Source organism: Stylophora pistillata, chromosome 2 (assembly GCF_964205215.1).
Source record: "Stylophora pistillata chromosome 2, jaStyPist1.2, whole genome shotgun sequence".
Taxonomy (NCBI): domain Eukaryota; kingdom Metazoa; phylum Cnidaria; class Anthozoa; order Scleractinia; family Pocilloporidae; genus Stylophora; species Stylophora pistillata.
Genome location: NC_142520.1, coordinates 32973233 through 32990018, shown reverse-complemented (window position 1 = coordinate 32990018; position 16786 = coordinate 32973233). Strand labels below are relative to the sequence as shown.

At 45.9% G+C, this 16786-nt stretch overlaps 16 non-coding genes across 16 annotated transcripts; 10 read left to right on the top strand and 6 right to left on the bottom strand.

The window, feature by feature from the left end:
* Positions 1–740: 740 nt before the first annotated feature.
* LOC148738522 (5S ribosomal RNA) lies at positions 741–859 on the bottom strand. The gene has a single exon (XR_015997984.1). It is a non-coding gene; the product is annotated as a 5S ribosomal RNA (ribosomal RNA).
* A 467-nt stretch (positions 860–1326) lies between these two features.
* LOC148738521 (U2 spliceosomal RNA) lies at positions 1327–1518 on the top strand. Its single transcript, XR_015997491.1, has one exon. It is a non-coding gene; the product is annotated as a U2 spliceosomal RNA (small nuclear RNA).
* Positions 1519–1729: 211 nt separating this feature from the next.
* LOC148738520 (U1 spliceosomal RNA) lies at positions 1730–1893 on the top strand. Its single transcript, XR_015997927.1, has one exon. It is a non-coding gene; the product is annotated as a U1 spliceosomal RNA (small nuclear RNA).
* Positions 1894–2858: 965 nt separating this feature from the next.
* LOC148738519 (5S ribosomal RNA) lies at positions 2859–2977 on the bottom strand. The gene has a single exon (XR_015997983.1). It is a non-coding gene; the product is annotated as a 5S ribosomal RNA (ribosomal RNA).
* A 467-nt stretch (positions 2978–3444) lies between these two features.
* Positions 3445–3636, top strand: LOC148738518 (U2 spliceosomal RNA). Its single transcript, XR_015997489.1, has one exon. It is a non-coding gene; the product is annotated as a U2 spliceosomal RNA (small nuclear RNA).
* A 211-nt stretch (positions 3637–3847) lies between these two features.
* On the top strand, positions 3848–4011 carry LOC148738517 (U1 spliceosomal RNA). Its single transcript, XR_015997916.1, has one exon. It is a non-coding gene; the product is annotated as a U1 spliceosomal RNA (small nuclear RNA).
* Positions 4012–4976: 965 nt separating this feature from the next.
* Positions 4977–5095, bottom strand: LOC148738516 (5S ribosomal RNA). Its single transcript, XR_015997981.1, has one exon. It is a non-coding gene; the product is annotated as a 5S ribosomal RNA (ribosomal RNA).
* A 467-nt stretch (positions 5096–5562) lies between these two features.
* On the top strand, positions 5563–5754 carry LOC148738515 (U2 spliceosomal RNA). Its single transcript, XR_015997488.1, has one exon. It is a non-coding gene; the product is annotated as a U2 spliceosomal RNA (small nuclear RNA).
* A 211-nt stretch (positions 5755–5965) lies between these two features.
* On the top strand, positions 5966–6129 carry LOC148738514 (U1 spliceosomal RNA). The gene has a single exon (XR_015997905.1). It is a non-coding gene; the product is annotated as a U1 spliceosomal RNA (small nuclear RNA).
* A 970-nt stretch (positions 6130–7099) lies between these two features.
* LOC148738513 (5S ribosomal RNA) lies at positions 7100–7218 on the bottom strand. Its single transcript, XR_015997980.1, has one exon. It is a non-coding gene; the product is annotated as a 5S ribosomal RNA (ribosomal RNA).
* A 467-nt stretch (positions 7219–7685) lies between these two features.
* Positions 7686–7877, top strand: LOC148738512 (U2 spliceosomal RNA). The gene has a single exon (XR_015997487.1). It is a non-coding gene; the product is annotated as a U2 spliceosomal RNA (small nuclear RNA).
* Positions 7878–8088: 211 nt separating this feature from the next.
* Positions 8089–8252, top strand: LOC148738511 (U1 spliceosomal RNA). Its single transcript, XR_015997894.1, has one exon. It is a non-coding gene; the product is annotated as a U1 spliceosomal RNA (small nuclear RNA).
* Positions 8253–9217: 965 nt separating this feature from the next.
* LOC148738510 (5S ribosomal RNA) lies at positions 9218–9336 on the bottom strand. The gene has a single exon (XR_015997979.1). It is a non-coding gene; the product is annotated as a 5S ribosomal RNA (ribosomal RNA).
* A 467-nt stretch (positions 9337–9803) lies between these two features.
* LOC148738509 (U2 spliceosomal RNA) lies at positions 9804–9995 on the top strand. The gene has a single exon (XR_015997486.1). It is a non-coding gene; the product is annotated as a U2 spliceosomal RNA (small nuclear RNA).
* A 211-nt stretch (positions 9996–10206) lies between these two features.
* LOC148738508 (U1 spliceosomal RNA) lies at positions 10207–10370 on the top strand. The gene has a single exon (XR_015997883.1). It is a non-coding gene; the product is annotated as a U1 spliceosomal RNA (small nuclear RNA).
* Positions 10371–11335: 965 nt separating this feature from the next.
* On the bottom strand, positions 11336–11454 carry LOC148738507 (5S ribosomal RNA). Its single transcript, XR_015997978.1, has one exon. It is a non-coding gene; the product is annotated as a 5S ribosomal RNA (ribosomal RNA).
* Between the last annotated feature and the right edge of the window lie 5332 nt (positions 11455–16786).

Here is a 16786-nt window from a genome sequence, read left to right as displayed (position 1 = left end):
TAAATGAAGGTGAGTTTTTGTGAGGATGTGAGTAGAGCTGTTCTAGATAGATGTGTGTGCTTTCTGCATTATTTTGTTCGTTTGTTTGCGAAAGAAAAGGAGAGGAAACCAAGCGGAGGAGTGACTGAGTAACTAACCGACGGATGGACTAAGCAAAGAACGATCGATACATGGGCAAGAAAAGCATTTGTTTTAGAAACGTGAGTACATTGTGAACCATACCTGTGGCAGGCGAGGTTTTGTTGTCATGTATTTCTTATTGCGAGCGAGCGAGAGGAGGGAACGTTCGTTCCAGCGAGCGAGCGAGCGAGCAAACAAAGAGGCAGGCGAGTAAGTAAAAATGTGGAACCTTTTGCCGCTTCGCTTCGTTTCAGTCAGTTTGAATCCATCCGCCTCTATTAATCGTGGGAATGTTTTGACATGTCTTGAGGCCTTGAAAGTGCTGTAAAAGTGTGCGTGTTTTCCTATTTGTGATTCGTGGGAGCGTGCGAATGATTCGATGTCACGTACAAATGTGGAATTTGTCACAACAACAATGTGTTGAGATCTCGAGCGCGCGCCCTCGCTCCTTCGTTTGCTCGCTCTCTTGCATTGGGAAATGATTTTGGCCACAAGCTTATTTCTCTCCTGCCTGTTATGTTAGTTTTTCTTTTACTCCTCACTCGTCTACGGGACGCCGTGAGTATCGGAAGCGGTTTACCCGGATAAAACGTTGAGAGAGTAAGCAAAGGAAAAAATGAAGCCTACAACACGGGGTATTCCCAGGCGGTCACCCATCCAAGTACTAACCCCGCCCGACAGGGCTTAACTTCGGTGATCGGACGAGAACCGGTGCTTTCCCTGTGGTATGGTCGTAGACAAGGGAAAACAGCTGAAATTTGGCTGGTTATCGGTTATGTTTGATCTGTACTAGCCCTAATTTCGTTACTCTAACCCTAAACCCTAACATCGTTACCCTAACCCTAACCCCAAAATCGTTACCCTAACCCTAAATTTGGTAGCCTAGACCCTAACCCAAACGTCATCTCCTAGAGCCCGCGCACACCTTGAGAAGCGTCGATTTGAGGCAATATATCTCACTGGGGGTGGGGTGGGGGGGGAGTATAGAGATAAATCAAGTTTGGTAAATATTCTAAAGAACACCATCTTGTTAGTTAAGTGTATGTGGCTGGCGTCTTAAAGTTACAATGAGAAGATTACCAACCGATGAGCCACTGGGTCCGTTTTTGGGACTCGCAAGGGCTTCTGGGGGCTACCTGCTACTACCCACCATATACTGTGGGAAGGATCCCTCTACCACCCCCTTGATTGAGGGTATTGGTGGGTATCGCTTCTCGGCCTTTTGGCTAAGATCAAGTGTAGTATCTGTTCTTATCAGCTTAATATCTGATACGCTGCTCATTGAGTAGCTCATATATTAAACTGATTTTTGGAACTGGGCTGTGGAAAAGAGGCTTGCCTCGTCCCAGCCACGGGTTGCCTCGGTATAGCACTACCTCCGAGTGTGGCCCACTTCCCTTTTGGGGAAGACACATTTAATGGAAGGAAAAATAATGACTATAGCATTCTCTTCTGTGCACAGGAGCCCTGCAGCTCCAAAGGGAAGGCGGAAAAAGACATGACGGGCCAAGGCGGCAACTGACACTGGCTGATTTGAAGCGTGCAAAGCAGTACCACAAGGACATAGGTGAGGGAGAGTTTTACCACGGCAAGCGTATGCCTGAAAGGCATACTTACCTGACGCGGGAGGTACTGTGATCAAGGAGGCAGTCCTCTCAAGGCGAGGCCCTTTCATTGCACTTGGACTGGGTTGACCCTTGCGATTACCCCAAATGTGGGTAACTCGAGCGTATAATTTCTGGTAGTGGGGACCTGCGTTCGCGCTCGTCCCCGAAAAGCTGATGTAAAATATCTTGCCCTTAACCCCTGATTGACTAATGAATTGATCTTGATTTTGGAGTTGACCGTTAAACAGGGTGAACTGGAACTGGAATGAGGAGAGAAGAAGAGCAGCAAGGGAAAAAGAAAGCAAAAAGCCATGGAAAGAAAGAGAGACAGACAGACAGACAGAAGTGGCCTGCGTGTTGGCAGAGAGATTTGGAGGAATAGAAGTGATTGTAAATGAAGGTGAGTTTTTGTGAGGATGTGAGTAGAGCTGTTCTAGATAGATGTGTGTGCTTTCTGCATTATTTTGTTCGTTTGTTTGCGAAAGAAAAGGAGAGGAAACCAAGCGGAGGAGTGACTGAGTAACTAACCGACGGATGGACTAAGCAAAGAACGATCGATACATGGGCAAGAAAAGCATTTGTTTTAGAAACGTGAGTACATTGTGAACCATACCTGTGGCAGGCGAGGTTTTGTTGTCATGTATTTCTTATTGCGAGCGAGCGAGAGGAGGGAACGTTCGTTCCAGCGAGCGAGCGAGCGAGCAAACAAAGAGGCAGGCGAGTAAGTAAAAATGTGGAACCTTTTGCCGCTTCGCTTCGTTTCAGTCAGTTTGAATCCATCCGCCTCTATTAATCGTGGGAATGTTTTGACATGTCTTGAGGCCTTGAAAGTGCTGTAAAAGTGTGCGTGTTTTCCTATTTGTGATTCGTGGGAGCGTGCGAATGATTCGATGTCACGTACAAATGTGGAATTTGTCACAACAACAATGTGTTGAGATCTCGAGCGCGCGCCCTCGCTCCTTCGTTTGCTCGCTCTCTTGCATTGGGAAATGATTTTGGCCACAAGCTTATTTCTCTCCTGCCTGTTATGTTAGTTTTTCTTTTACTCCTCACTCGTCTACGGGACGCCGTGAGTATCGGAAGCGGTTTACCCGGATAAAACGTTGAGAGAGTAAGCAAAGGAAAAAATGAAGCCTACAACACGGGGTATTCCCAGGCGGTCACCCATCCAAGTACTAACCCCGCCCGACAGGGCTTAACTTCGGTGATCGGACGAGAACCGGTGCTTTCCCTGTGGTATGGTCGTAGACAAGGGAAAACAGCTGAAATTTGGCTGGTTATCGGTTATGTTTGATCTGTACTAGCCCTAATTTCGTTACTCTAACCCTAAACCCTAACATCGTTACCCTAACCCTAACCCCAAAATCGTTACCCTAACCCTAAATTTGGTAGCCTAGACCCTAACCCAAACGTCATCTCCTAGAGCCCGCGCACACCTTGAGAAGCGTCGATTTGAGGCAATATATCTCACTGGGGGTGGGGTGGGGGGGGAGTATAGAGATAAATCAAGTTTGGTAAATATTCTAAAGAACACCATCTTGTTAGTTAAGTGTATGTGGCTGGCGTCTTAAAGTTACAATGAGAAGATTACCAACCGATGAGCCACTGGGTCCGTTTTTGGGACTCGCAAGGGCTTCTGGGGGCTACCTGCTACTACCCACCATATACTGTGGGAAGGATCCCTCTACCACCCCCTTGATTGAGGGTATTGGTGGGTATCGCTTCTCGGCCTTTTGGCTAAGATCAAGTGTAGTATCTGTTCTTATCAGCTTAATATCTGATACGCTGCTCATTGAGTAGCTCATATATTAAACTGATTTTTGGAACTGGGCTGTGGAAAAGAGGCTTGCCTCGTCCCAGCCACGGGTTGCCTCGGTATAGCACTACCTCCGAGTGTGGCCCACTTCCCTTTTGGGGAAGACACATTTAATGGAAGGAAAAATAATGACTATAGCATTCTCTTCTGTGCACAGGAGCCCTGCAGCTCCAAAGGGAAGGCGGAAAAAGACATGACGGGCCAAGGCGGCAACTGACACTGGCTGATTTGAAGCGTGCAAAGCAGTACCACAAGGACATAGGTGAGGGAGAGTTTTACCACGGCAAGCGTATGCCTGAAAGGCATACTTACCTGACGCGGGAGGTACTGTGATCAAGGAGGCAGTCCTCTCAAGGCGAGGCCCTTTCATTGCACTTGGACTGGGTTGACCCTTGCGATTACCCCAAATGTGGGTAACTCGAGCGTATAATTTCTGGTAGTGGGGACCTGCGTTCGCGCTCGTCCCCGAAAAGCTGATGTAAAATATCTTGCCCTTAACCCCTGATTGACTAATGAATTGATCTTGATTTTGGAGTTGACCGTTAAACAGGGTGAACTGGAACTGGAATGAGGAGAGAAGAAGAGCAGCAAGGGAAAAAGAAAGCAAAAAGCCATGGAAAGAAAGAGAGACAGACAGACAGACAGAAGTGGCCTGCGTGTTGGCAGAGAGATTTGGAGGAATAGAAGTGATTGTAAATGAAGGTGAGTTTTTGTGAGGATGTGAGTAGAGCTGTTCTAGATAGATGTGTGTGCTTTCTGCATTATTTTGTTCGTTTGTTTGCGAAAGAAAAGGAGAGGAAACCAAGCGGAGGAGTGACTGAGTAACTAACCGACGGATGGACTAAGCAAAGAACGATCGATACATGGGCAAGAAAAGCATTTGTTTTAGAAACGTGAGTACATTGTGAACCATACCTGTGGCAGGCGAGGTTTTGTTGTCATGTATTTCTTATTGCGAGCGAGCGAGAGGAGGGAACGTTCGTTCCAGCGAGCGAGCGAGCGAGCAAACAAAGAGGCAGGCGAGTAAGTAAAAATGTGGAACCTTTTGCCGCTTCGCTTCGTTTCAGTCAGTTTGAATCCATCCGCCTCTATTAATCGTGGGAATGTTTTGACATGTCTTGAGGCCTTGAAAGTGCTGTAAAAGTGTGCGTGTTTTCCTATTTGTGATTCGTGGGAGCGTGCGAATGATTCGATGTCACGTACAAATGTGGAATTTGTCACAACAACAATGTGTTGAGATCTCGAGCGCGCGCCCTCGCTCCTTCGTTTGCTCGCTCTCTTGCATTGGGAAATGATTTTGGCCACAAGCTTATTTCTCTCCTGCCTGTTATGTTAGTTTTTCTTTTACTCCTCACTCGTCTACGGGACGCCGTGAGTATCGGAAGCGGTTTACCCGGATAAAACGTTGAGAGAGTAAGCAAAGGAAAAAATGAAGCCTACAACACGGGGTATTCCCAGGCGGTCACCCATCCAAGTACTAACCCCGCCCGACAGGGCTTAACTTCGGTGATCGGACGAGAACCGGTGCTTTCCCTGTGGTATGGTCGTAGACAAGGGAAAACAGCTGAAATTTGGCTGGTTATCGGTTATGTTTGATCTGTACTAGCCCTAATTTCGTTACTCTAACCCTAAACCCTAACATCGTTACCCTAACCCTAACCCCAAAATCGTTACCCTAACCCTAAATTTGGTAGCCTAGACCCTAACCCAAACGTCATCTCCTAGAGCCCGCGCACACCTTGAGAAGCGTCGATTTGAGGCAATATATCTCACTGGGGGTGGGGTGGGGGGGGAGTATAGAGATAAATCAAGTTTGGTAAATATTCTAAAGAACACCATCTTGTTAGTTAAGTGTATGTGGCTGGCGTCTTAAAGTTACAATGAGAAGATTACCAACCGATGAGCCACTGGGTCCGTTTTTGGGACTCGCAAGGGCTTCTGGGGGCTACCTGCTACTACCCACCATATACTGTGGGAAGGATCCCTCTACCACCCCCTTGATTGAGGGTATTGGTGGGTATCGCTTCTCGGCCTTTTGGCTAAGATCAAGTGTAGTATCTGTTCTTATCAGCTTAATATCTGATACGCTGCTCATTGAGTAGCTCATATATTAAACTGATTTTTGGAACTGGGCTGTGGAAAAGAGGCTTGCCTCGTCCCAGCCACGGGTTGCCTCGGTATAGCACTACCTCCGAGTGTGGCCCACTTCCCTTTTGGGGAAGACACATTTAATGGAAGGAAAAATAATGACTATAGCATTCTCTTCTGTGCACAGGAGCCCTGCAGCTCCAAAGGGAAGGCGGAAAAAGACATGACAGGCCAAGGCGGCAACTGACACTGGCTGATTTGAAGCGTGCAAAGCAGTACCACAAGGACATAGGTGAGGGAGAGTTTTACCACAGCAAGCGTATGCCTGAAAGGCATACTTACCTGACGCGGGAGGTACTGTGATCAAGGAGGCAGTCCTCTCAAGGCGAGGCCCTTTCATTGCACTTGGACTGGGTTGACCCTTGCGATTACCCCAAATGTGGGTAACTCGAGCGTATAATTTCTGGTAGTGGGGACCTGCGTTCGCGCTCGTCCCCGAAAAGCTGATGTAAAATATCTTGCCCTTAACCCCTGATTGACTAATGAATTGATCTTGATTTTGGAGTTGACCGTTAAACAGGGTGAACTGGAACTGGAATGAGGAGAGAAGAAGAGCAGCAAGGGAAAAAGAAAGCAAAAAGCCATGGAAAGAAAGAGAGACAGACAGAAGTGGCCTGCGTGTTGGCAGAGAGATTTGGAGGAATAGAAGTGATTGTAAATGAAGGTGAGTTTTTCTGAGGATGTGAGTAGAGCTGTTGTAGATAGATGTGTGTGCTTTCTGCATTATTTTGTTCGTTTCTTTGCGAAAGAAAAGGAGAGGAAACCAAGCGGAGGAGTGACTGACTAACTAACCGACAGATGGACTAAGCAAAGAACGATCGATACATGGGCAAGAAAAGCATTTGTTTTAGAAACGTGAGTACATTGTCAACCATACCTGTGGCAGGCGAGGTTTTGTTGTCATGTATTTCTTATTGCGAGCGAGCGAGAGGAGGGAACGTTCGTTCCAGCGAGCGAGCGAGCAAACAAAGAGGCAGGCGAGTAAGTAAAAATGTGGAACCTTTTGCCGCTTCGCTTCGTTTCAGTCAGTTTGAATCCATCCGCCTCTATTAATCGTGGGAATGTTTTGACATGTCTTGAGTCCTTGAAAGTGCTGTAAAAGTGTGCGTGTTTTCCTATTTGTGATTAGTGGGAGCGTGCGAATGATTCGATGTCACGTACAAATGTGGAATTTGTCACAACAATGTGTTGAGATCTCGAGCGCGCGCCCTCGCTCCTTCGTTTGCTCGCTCTCTTGCATTCGGAAATGATTTTGGCCACAAGCTCGGCAAGTTGTGGAAAAATTATTTCTCTCCTCCCTGTTATGTTAGTTTTTGTTTTACTCCTCACTCGTCTACGGGACGCCGTGAGTATCGGAAGCGGTTTACCCGGATGAAACGTTGAGAGAGTAAGCAAAGGAAAAAAATGAAGCCTACAACACGGGGTATTCCCAGGCGGTCACCCATCCAAGTACTAACCCCGCCCGACAGGGCTTAACTTCGGTGATCGGACGAGAACCGGTGCTTTCCCTGTGGTATGGTCGTAGACAAGGGAAAACAGCTGAAATTTGGCTGGTTATCGGTTATGTTTGATCTGTACTAGCCCCAATTTCGTTACTCTAACCCTAAACCCCAACATCGTTACCCTAACCCTAACCCCAAAATCGTTACCCTAACCCTAAATTTGGTAGCCTAGACCCTAACCCAAACGTCATCTCCTAGAGCCCGCGCACACCTTGAGAAGCGTCGATTTGAGGCAATATATCTCACTGGGGGTGGGGTGGGGGGGGAGTATAGAGATAAATCAAGTTTGGTAAATATTCTAAAGAACACCATCTTGTTAGTTAAGTGTATGTGGCTGGCGTCTTAAAGTTACAATGAGAAGATTACCAACCGATGAGCCACTGGGTCCGTTTTTGGGACTCGCAAGGGCTTCTGGGGGCTACCTGCTACTACCCACCATATACTGTGGGAAGGATCCCTCTACCACCCCCTTGATTGAGGGTATTGGTGGGTATCGCTTCTCGGCCTTTTGGCTAAGATCAAGTGTAGTATCTGTTCTTATCAGCTTAATATCTGATACGCTGCTCATTGAGTAGCTCATATATTAAACTGATTTTTGGAACTGGGCTGTGGAAAAGAGGCTTGCCTCGTCCCAGCCACGGGTTGCCTCGGTATAGCACTACCTCCGAGTGTGGCCCACTTCCCTTTTGGGGAAGACACATTTAATGGAAGGAAAAATAATGACTATAGCATTCTCTTCTGTGCACAGGAGCCCTGCAGCTCCAAAGGGAAGGCGGAAAAAGACATGACGGGCCAAGGCGGCAACTGACACTGGCTGATTTGAAGCGTGCAAAGCAGTACCACAAGGACATAGGTGAGGGAGAGTTTTACCACGGCAAGCGTATGCCTGAAAGGCATACTTACCTGACGCGGGAGGTACTGTGATCAAGGAGGCAGTCCTCTCAAGGCGAGGCCCTTTCATTGCACTTGGACTGGGTTGACCCTTGCGATTACCCCAAATGTGGGTAACTCGAGCGTATAATTTCTGGTAGTGGGGACCTGCGTTCGCGCTCGTCCCCGAAAAGCTGATGTAAAATATCTTGCCCTTAACCCCTGATTGACTAATGAATTGATCTTGATTTTGGAGTTGACCGTTAAACAGGGTGAACTGGAACTGGAATGAGGAGAGAAGAAGAGCAGCAAGGGAAAAAGAAAGCAAAAAGCCATGGAAAGAAAGAGAGACAGACAGACAGACAGAAGTGGCCTGCGTGTTGGCAGAGAGATTTGGAGGAATAGAAGTGATTGTAAATGAAGGTGAGTTTTTGTGAGGATGTGAGTAGAGCTGTTCTAGATAGATGTGTGTGCTTTCTGCATTATTTTGTTCGTTTGTTTGCGAAAGAAAAGGAGAGGAAACCAAGCGGAGGAGTGACTGAGTAACTAACCGACGGATGGACTAAGCAAAGAACGATCGATACATGGGCAAGAAAAGCATTTGTTTTAGAAACGTGAGTACATTGTGAACCATACCTGTGGCAGGCGAGGTTTTGTTGTCATGTATTTCTTATTGCGAGCGAGCGAGAGGAGGGAACGTTCGTTCCAGCGAGCGAGCGAGCGAGCAAACAAAGAGGCAGGCGAGTAAGTAAAAATGTGGAACCTTTTGCCGCTTCGCTTCGTTTCAGTCAGTTTGAATCCATCCGCCTCTATTAATCGTGGGAATGTTTTGACATGTCTTGAGGCCTTGAAAGTGCTGTAAAAGTGTGCGTGTTTTCCTATTTGTGATTCGTGGGAGCGTGCGAATGATTCGATGTCACGTACAAATGTGGAATTTGTCACAACAACAATGTGTTGAGATCTCGAGCGCGCGCCCTCGCTCCTTCGTTTGCTCGCTCTCTTGCATTGGGAAATGATTTTGGCCACAAGCTTATTTCTCTCCTGCCTGTTATGTTAGTTTTTCTTTTACTCCTCACTCGTCTACGGGACGCCGTGAGTATCGGAAGCGGTTTACCCGGATAAAACGTTGAGAGAGTAAGCAAAGGAAAAAATGAAGCCTACAACACGGGGTATTCCCAGGCGGTCACCCATCCAAGTACTAACCCCGCCCGACAGGGCTTAACTTCGGTGATCGGACGAGAACCGGTGCTTTCCCTGTGGTATGGTCGTAGACAAGGGAAAACAGCTGAAATTTGGCTGGTTATCGGTTATGTTTGATCTGTACTAGCCCTAATTTCGTTACTCTAACCCTAAACCCTAACATCGTTACCCTAACCCTAACCCCAAAATCGTTACCCTAACCCTAAATTTGGTAGCCTAGACCCTAACCCAAACGTCATCTCCTAGAGCCCGCGCACACCTTGAGAAGCGTCGATTTGAGGCAATATATCTCACTGGGGGTGGGGTGGGGGGGGAGTATAGAGATAAATCAAGTTTGGTAAATATTCTAAAGAACACCATCTTGTTAGTTAAGTGTATGTGGCTGGCGTCTTAAAGTTACAATGAGAAGATTACCAACCGATGAGCCACTGGGTCCGTTTTTGGGACTCGCAAGGGCTTCTGGGGGCTACCTGCTACTACCCACCATATACTGTGGGAAGGATCCCTCTACCACCCCCTTGATTGAGGGTATTGGTGGGTATCGCTTCTCGGCCTTTTGGCTAAGATCAAGTGTAGTATCTGTTCTTATCAGCTTAATATCTGATACGCTGCTCATTGAGTAGCTCATATATTAAACTGATTTTTGGAACTGGGCTGTGGAAAAGAGGCTTGCCTCGTCCCAGCCACGGGTTGCCTCGGTATAGCACTACCTCCGAGTGTGGCCCACTTCCCTTTTGGGGAAGACACATTTAATGGAAGGAAAAATAATGACTATAGCATTCTCTTCTGTGCACAGGAGCCCTGCAGCTCCAAAGGGAAGGCGGAAAAAGACATGACGGGCCAAGGCGGCAACTGACACTGGCTGATTTGAAGCGTGCAAAGCAGTACCACAAGGACATAGGTGAGGGAGAGTTTTACCACGGCAAGCGTATGCCTGAAAGGCATACTTACCTGACGCGGGAGGTACTGTGATCAAGGAGGCAGTCCTCTCAAGGCGAGGCCCTTTCATTGCACTTGGACTGGGTTGACCCTTGCGATTACCCCAAATGTGGGTAACTCGAGCGTATAATTTCTGGTAGTGGGGACCTGCGTTCGCGCTCGTCCCCGAAAAGCTGATGTAAAATATCTTGCCCTTAACCCCTGATTGACTAATGAATTGATCTTGATTTTGGAGTTGACCGTTAAACAGGGTGAACTGGAACTGGAATGAGGAGAGAAGAAGAGCAGCAAGGGAAAAAGAAAGCAAAAAGCCATGGAAAGAAAGAGAGACAGACAGACAGACAGAAGTGGCCTGCGTGTTGGCAGAGAGATTTGGAGGAATAGAAGTGATTGTAAATGAAGGTGAGTTTTTGTGAGGATGTGAGTAGAGCTGTTCTAGATAGATGTGTGTGCTTTCTGCATTATTTTGTTCGTTTGTTTGCGAAAGAAAAGGAGAGGAAACCAAGCGGAGGAGTGACTGAGTAACTAACCGACGGATGGACTAAGCAAAGAACGATCGATACATGGGCAAGAAAAGCATTTGTTTTAGAAACGTGAGTACATTGTGAACCATACCTGTGGCAGGCGAGGTTTTGTTGTCATGTATTTCTTATTGCGAGCGAGCGAGAGGAGGGAACGTTCGTTCCAGCGAGCGAGCGAGCGAGCAAACAAAGAGGCAGGCGAGTAAGTAAAAATGTGGAACCTTTTGCCGCTTCGCTTCGTTTCAGTCAGTTTGAATCCATCCGCCTCTATTAATCGTGGGAATGTTTTGACATGTCTTGAGGCCTTGAAAGTGCTGTAAAAGTGTGCGTGTTTTCCTATTTGTGATTCGTGGGAGCGTGCGAATGATTCGATGTCACGTACAAATGTGGAATTTGTCACAACAACAATGTGTTGAGATCTCGAGCGCGCGCCCTCGCTCCTTCGTTTGCTCGCTCTCTTGCATTGGGAAATGATTTTGGCCACAAGCTTATTTCTCTCCTGCCTGTTATGTTAGTTTTTCTTTTACTCCTCACTCGTCTACGGGACGCCGTGAGTATCGGAAGCGGTTTACCCGGATAAAACGTTGAGAGAGTAAGCAAAGGAAAAAATGAAGCCTACAACACGGGGTATTCCCAGGCGGTCACCCATCCAAGTACTAACCCCGCCCGACAGGGCTTAACTTCGGTGATCGGACGAGAACCGGTGCTTTCCCTGTGGTATGGTCGTAGACAAGGGAAAACAGCTGAAATTTGGCTGGTTATCGGTTATGTTTGATCTGTACTAGCCCTAATTTCGTTACTCTAACCCTAAACCCTAACATCGTTACCCTAACCCTAACCCCAAAATCGTTACCCTAACCCTAAATTTGGTAGCCTAGACCCTAACCCAAACGTCATCTCCTAGAGCCCGCGCACACCTTGAGAAGCGTCGATTTGAGGCAATATATCTCACTGGGGGTGGGGTGGGGGGGGAGTATAGAGATAAATCAAGTTTGGTAAATATTCTAAAGAACACCATCTTGTTAGTTAAGTGTATGTGGCTGGCGTCTTAAAGTTACAATGAGAAGATTACCAACCGATGAGCCACTGGGTCCGTTTTTGGGACTCGCAAGGGCTTCTGGGGGCTACCTGCTACTACCCACCATATACTGTGGGAAGGATCCCTCTACCACCCCCTTGATTGAGGGTATTGGTGGGTATCGCTTCTCGGCCTTTTGGCTAAGATCAAGTGAAAAACTTTGATTGCCAATTGGTTTCTTTTATTTGTTTTCGTTTTTCGGGTTGGGTTCGGGAACCTTCGGGTTTTCCGCGTGACTATAAGAAGAGATGACCGATGTTAGTGCGCACTCGTTGCGCTCAGATGATGTAGAAAGAAGTGATTTCGAGAGTTTAGATTCAAGTTCGCGCCGTTGGGCCGACCACGTTCCTGTTGATGATGTTTTGAGTTCAGATAATCCTGTTGCGAATCCTGCTAGCTACGCTGAGGCCACAAGACCTGCCCAGCCTGTTGAAGATGTTAATGTAGAAGTTTCTGTGCCTTTTCCAACCGATAATGAAGTCCCCGAACGACCGTGTACTGTTTTCGTGAACCCACGTGCTCGCCTTCCTGCGAATGTTTTCATCGATGCTTTGAATAATGCACAAGTTGATCCCCGAAGCATTTCCTGTATACAGCGACAGACCAATGGTGAAGTCGTTCTAACTTTTCGCAGCGTAGAGCACCGCGAGAGTTTCCTTCGACTGAATACTTTGGAAATCCAAGGCCAACCCTTCGCCTTGCAAGACATCGACCGTCCTTTAACATACGTCCAGATCTTCGACGCTCCTTATGAAATGCCCGATTCAGCTATCATCCACCGTCTGTCTAAATATTGTGATGTTTTACACCATCGCCGAGGCTATTTCAAACTACCCGGCTTCGAAAGTGTGCAAGATGGAGTTCGACATTACCGCGTGCGACTCAAGAACCCGATTCCTAATTTCATCCGCTTTGGCAAAATCCTGATTAATGTCCGTTACGACCAACAACCCCGTACATGCCGTCATTGTCATCAAAGAGGCCATTTCGCCAACGCTTGCCATGAAATCGCCTGCTACAACTGCGAGCAAACAGGCCACCAAGCAGCCACATGTCCGAATGCGCTTCTTTGTAGCATCTGTAAACAACCCGATCACCGCGCTAAATCTTGTCCGTTTTCCTGGTCCCGTAAACCATTTCCGACTACAACAGCTTCCCAACAAGATGAAATCGAAGAAACAACTGAAGAAACACCTCCCCAAACCGAAGAAACACCTCCCCAAACCGAAGAAACACCTCCCGAAACTGAAGACACAACTCCCGCCGACGATCACCAGATGAACGAAGACCCTCAGACCGAAACAGAAGACGACGACTCACAAATGCAGATTCCAAACAACGACAATATTACCACACAAGACACCGAAACTCTTTCCTCGATTGCTGACCCAGAAGAACATTTTTTCTCCTCCGACGAAACTGCCGAAACTCCCGAACTGTTTTCCATCCCGAGCACACCGCCTAACACTAAAAGACCAGCGAAACTACCACCTCAAGATATTCCACTGCGAATTCCAACTCGACCGACTCTAGTAACTGGTAAAAAATCGATTTCTGAGGTTTCTGAAGGCTCCACAAGCGAGCCCAGAGCCAAAAAACCGAACACTGGACACTCGCGCTCACCGAAAAAGAAAAAAAATCGTAAGTGATTAACACGTCCTTTATTTAGTAATAGTTTCGACCGACTGTCTTTTTTCTAGCTGTTTTCATTGCTAAAATTTGTACTATAAATGTCCGTGGTTTCGGAAATGCTGCAAAGCAAGATTTAATCTTTGATTACGCTCGTTCTGGTAAATATGATTTTGTTTGTGTACAAGAAACTCTAGCGGCTCGCCCTGCAGCGATTGATTCGCTCAGAAAATCTTGGTCAGGCCCTAGTTTTTGGTCCCCCGCCCTAGGAAAACAAGGTGGGGTCTGTATTTTAGTTTCTAAAGATTCCCCATTCAAAGTTGAACAGTGGAAAAAAGACAGCTCTGGAAGATTGATTAGTCTGCTGATTAGCTTAGGTAAACTTCGCTTTAATTTGGTAAATATTTATGCGCCTACGAATGTTACTGAGAGAAAGCTTTTCTATGATGAGATACACGATTTTTTCTTTCCGAATGCTCAGAAAATTATTGCTGGAGATTTTAATTCTATTGAGTCATCCCTCGATAAATTTGGAGGATCTGAAAATTCCTTTTCGGCCACATTGCGAGATTTTCGCGCTCTCCACGATTTGATTGACATCTGGAGAAAAACACATGGTCGCTCAATTTTTTGTACTTGGTTTAATTCGTCCAAAACTATCGGTTCTCGTTTAGATAAATTTTTTATTTCCTCTCAATTGAGTAATTCTACAGTCTCCTGCGAAATTTTCCCGTGTTTTTTCTCAGATCATGATTCTGTTTTGTTGACTCTCAATTTAGATAATTTTGTTTCTCATGGACCTGGCGTTTGGCGGCTAAATTTAGAACTCCTCGAAAATTCGGATTTTTGTGAGATTATCGATTCCCTTCTACAAAATTGCCTCTCGATTCGTGATAATTTCTCGTCTCTTCATGAGTGGTGGGATTTTGTGAAAGAATCTATCCGCCACACAGCGATTCAATTCAGCCGACGAAAACATCGTGATTTAAACCGTGAAAAGATTTCTCTCACTAATCGCTTAATTCAAGCTAAACATGCCCTGCTAGCGGGCGACAATAACTCTCAACGACGAGTGGAATATTTTGAAAACGAACTGAAAACTCTTAAACAATTGCAATTAGAATCTGTTAAAGTAAGAAGTCGAGCGAAATGGATAGAAGAGGGTGAAAAACCTACGAAATATTTTTTTAACCTTGAAACCTCACGTGCTAAGCGAAATTCTGTCAACAGTGTTTACGACTTGAGCGGAAGCGAAGTCACCACCCAAAAGGACATCGCGGACGCTCACGCCGCTTTTTATGCTAAATTGTACACTCGAGAACCAGTAGACGAGCGAATCCAAAGTTTATTTTTGTCTAAAGTCGAGAAAAAATTGTCTAGCGAGGAGTCAAACTCCTGCGAAGGTTTGTTGACATTGGCTGAAATTAACATCGCTTCGCAACAGCTCAACACAGGGAAAACTCCTGGCTCTGATGGGCTACCAGTCGAGTTTTATCGCCGCTTTTTTCCAGTTTTAGGCCCGATTCTCGTAGAATTATTTGATTTTAGTTTCCAGCGAGGTTTCTTTTCTCCTTCCATGCAGGAAAGTATCACTCGCTTGATTTTTAAGAAAGGTGATTCAAAAGATCTGAAGAATTGGCGTCCAATTTCGCTGCTCAATGTTGATTATAAATTATGCTCTAAAGCTCTCACAAATCGGCTCGCAAAAATTTTACCTTGTGTCATAAATGAAGATCAATCGTGCTCTGTCCCTGGCAGAACTATTTTTGATACTCTCACCCTGTTGAGAGACACTTTAGATTATGTCAACATTACTGATGAACCTGGAATTCTTGTGAATCTTGACCAAGAAAAAGCTTTTGATCGAGTAGATCGCTCCTTTCTTTCTCGGGTTCTCGAGCGGCTTGGTTTAGGCCCTTTTTTTCAAAAATGGATCTCCACTCTTTACTGTAATGCGTCAATGAAAATAATTGTGAATGGTTATCTTACTGACAGAATTTCTCTTGAGCGTGGAGTCAGGCAGGGAGACCCTATGTCTCCCCTCCTTTATATTTTATGTGCTGAGGTACTAGCTAGTAATATCCGTGCAGATACTTCCATTAAGGGTTTTTTAATTCCGGGGGCGAAAGGCCAGCTCTTTAAGATTAGACAATACGCAGATGATTCTTCGTGTTTTGTCAAAGATGTTTTTTCTTTGACACGTTTATTGTCACTCTTGCAACAATATGAACTAGGTACAGGAGCTAAATTAAATTTAGCTAAAACTGAGGCTATGTGGCTCGGAGCCTGGCGCTCGTGCCCTGATACCCCTTATGGTTTGACTTGGGTTAACAAAACCAAAATCTTAGGTGTCTGGTTTACGAATGGCAATCTGTCGGTTGACCAAGACAATTGGCAACCAAAGTTAAATAAGTTAGAACAAAATTTGAATCTCTGGAAGTCTCGCTCCCTCTCTTTGATTGGGAAAACCCTCATCGTCAATGTATTAGGTGCTAGTAAATTTTATTATTTAGCCAAAGTGCTACCCATCCCCGAGTGGGTCTACACCCGCTTCCGATCTCTGATTTTCCATTTCATCTGGGGATCTAAGATTGAAACTGTATCTCGTCAAACTCTCTCAGCACCAGCTGCTGAGGGAGGATTAGGAATAGTAGAATTACACTCTAAATGTGTGTCTTTGCAACTTTCGTATGTCACAGCTAGCCTGAATAATCCAGACACCAAATCTTATTATTTTCTTAAGTATTTTATTGGTACTCAGGTTGCCAAACTCCGACCGGAGTGGGCATGCCTCCGTGATAATTCTGGCCCTAGGGCAGGTACTTTAACTAGTTTTTACAAGAAAATCTTACCATTACTGAATGAGCTAACAACTGCAGTTCAGAGAGACCCTACCTTTAACTTTAGCTCGCGTATGATTTATTGTAAGTTTTTGGAGAAAACAGTGTCCTCACCCATTCTGCCATACTTCTGGCAGTCTGTCACAGGCTCTAGTTTTAATCTAGCTCTTCACTGGACTAAGGTCAGACATCCTAGTTGTGAGAATTTTAAAAATGATCTTGCTTGGCTCATAACCCTTAGAAGGGTTAAAGTCAGAGAATCTCTACGCTCTTGGGGATATATAGATTCCCCAAACTGTGCATATTGTACCAGACGCGAAACGATTGAACACTGTTTTCTCCATTGCAAAAGAGTCAGGGGGGTGTGGACTTATTTCATACCCACCCTCACTGCACTCCTAGGCAAAGCATTTGTCCCCAACATTAAGTTTGTTTTCTTTTATCTGTGGCCCAACACAGATGACACTGCGAACCGCATAGCTATTTATTTAATTAAGACTATTCTTCACAGTATTT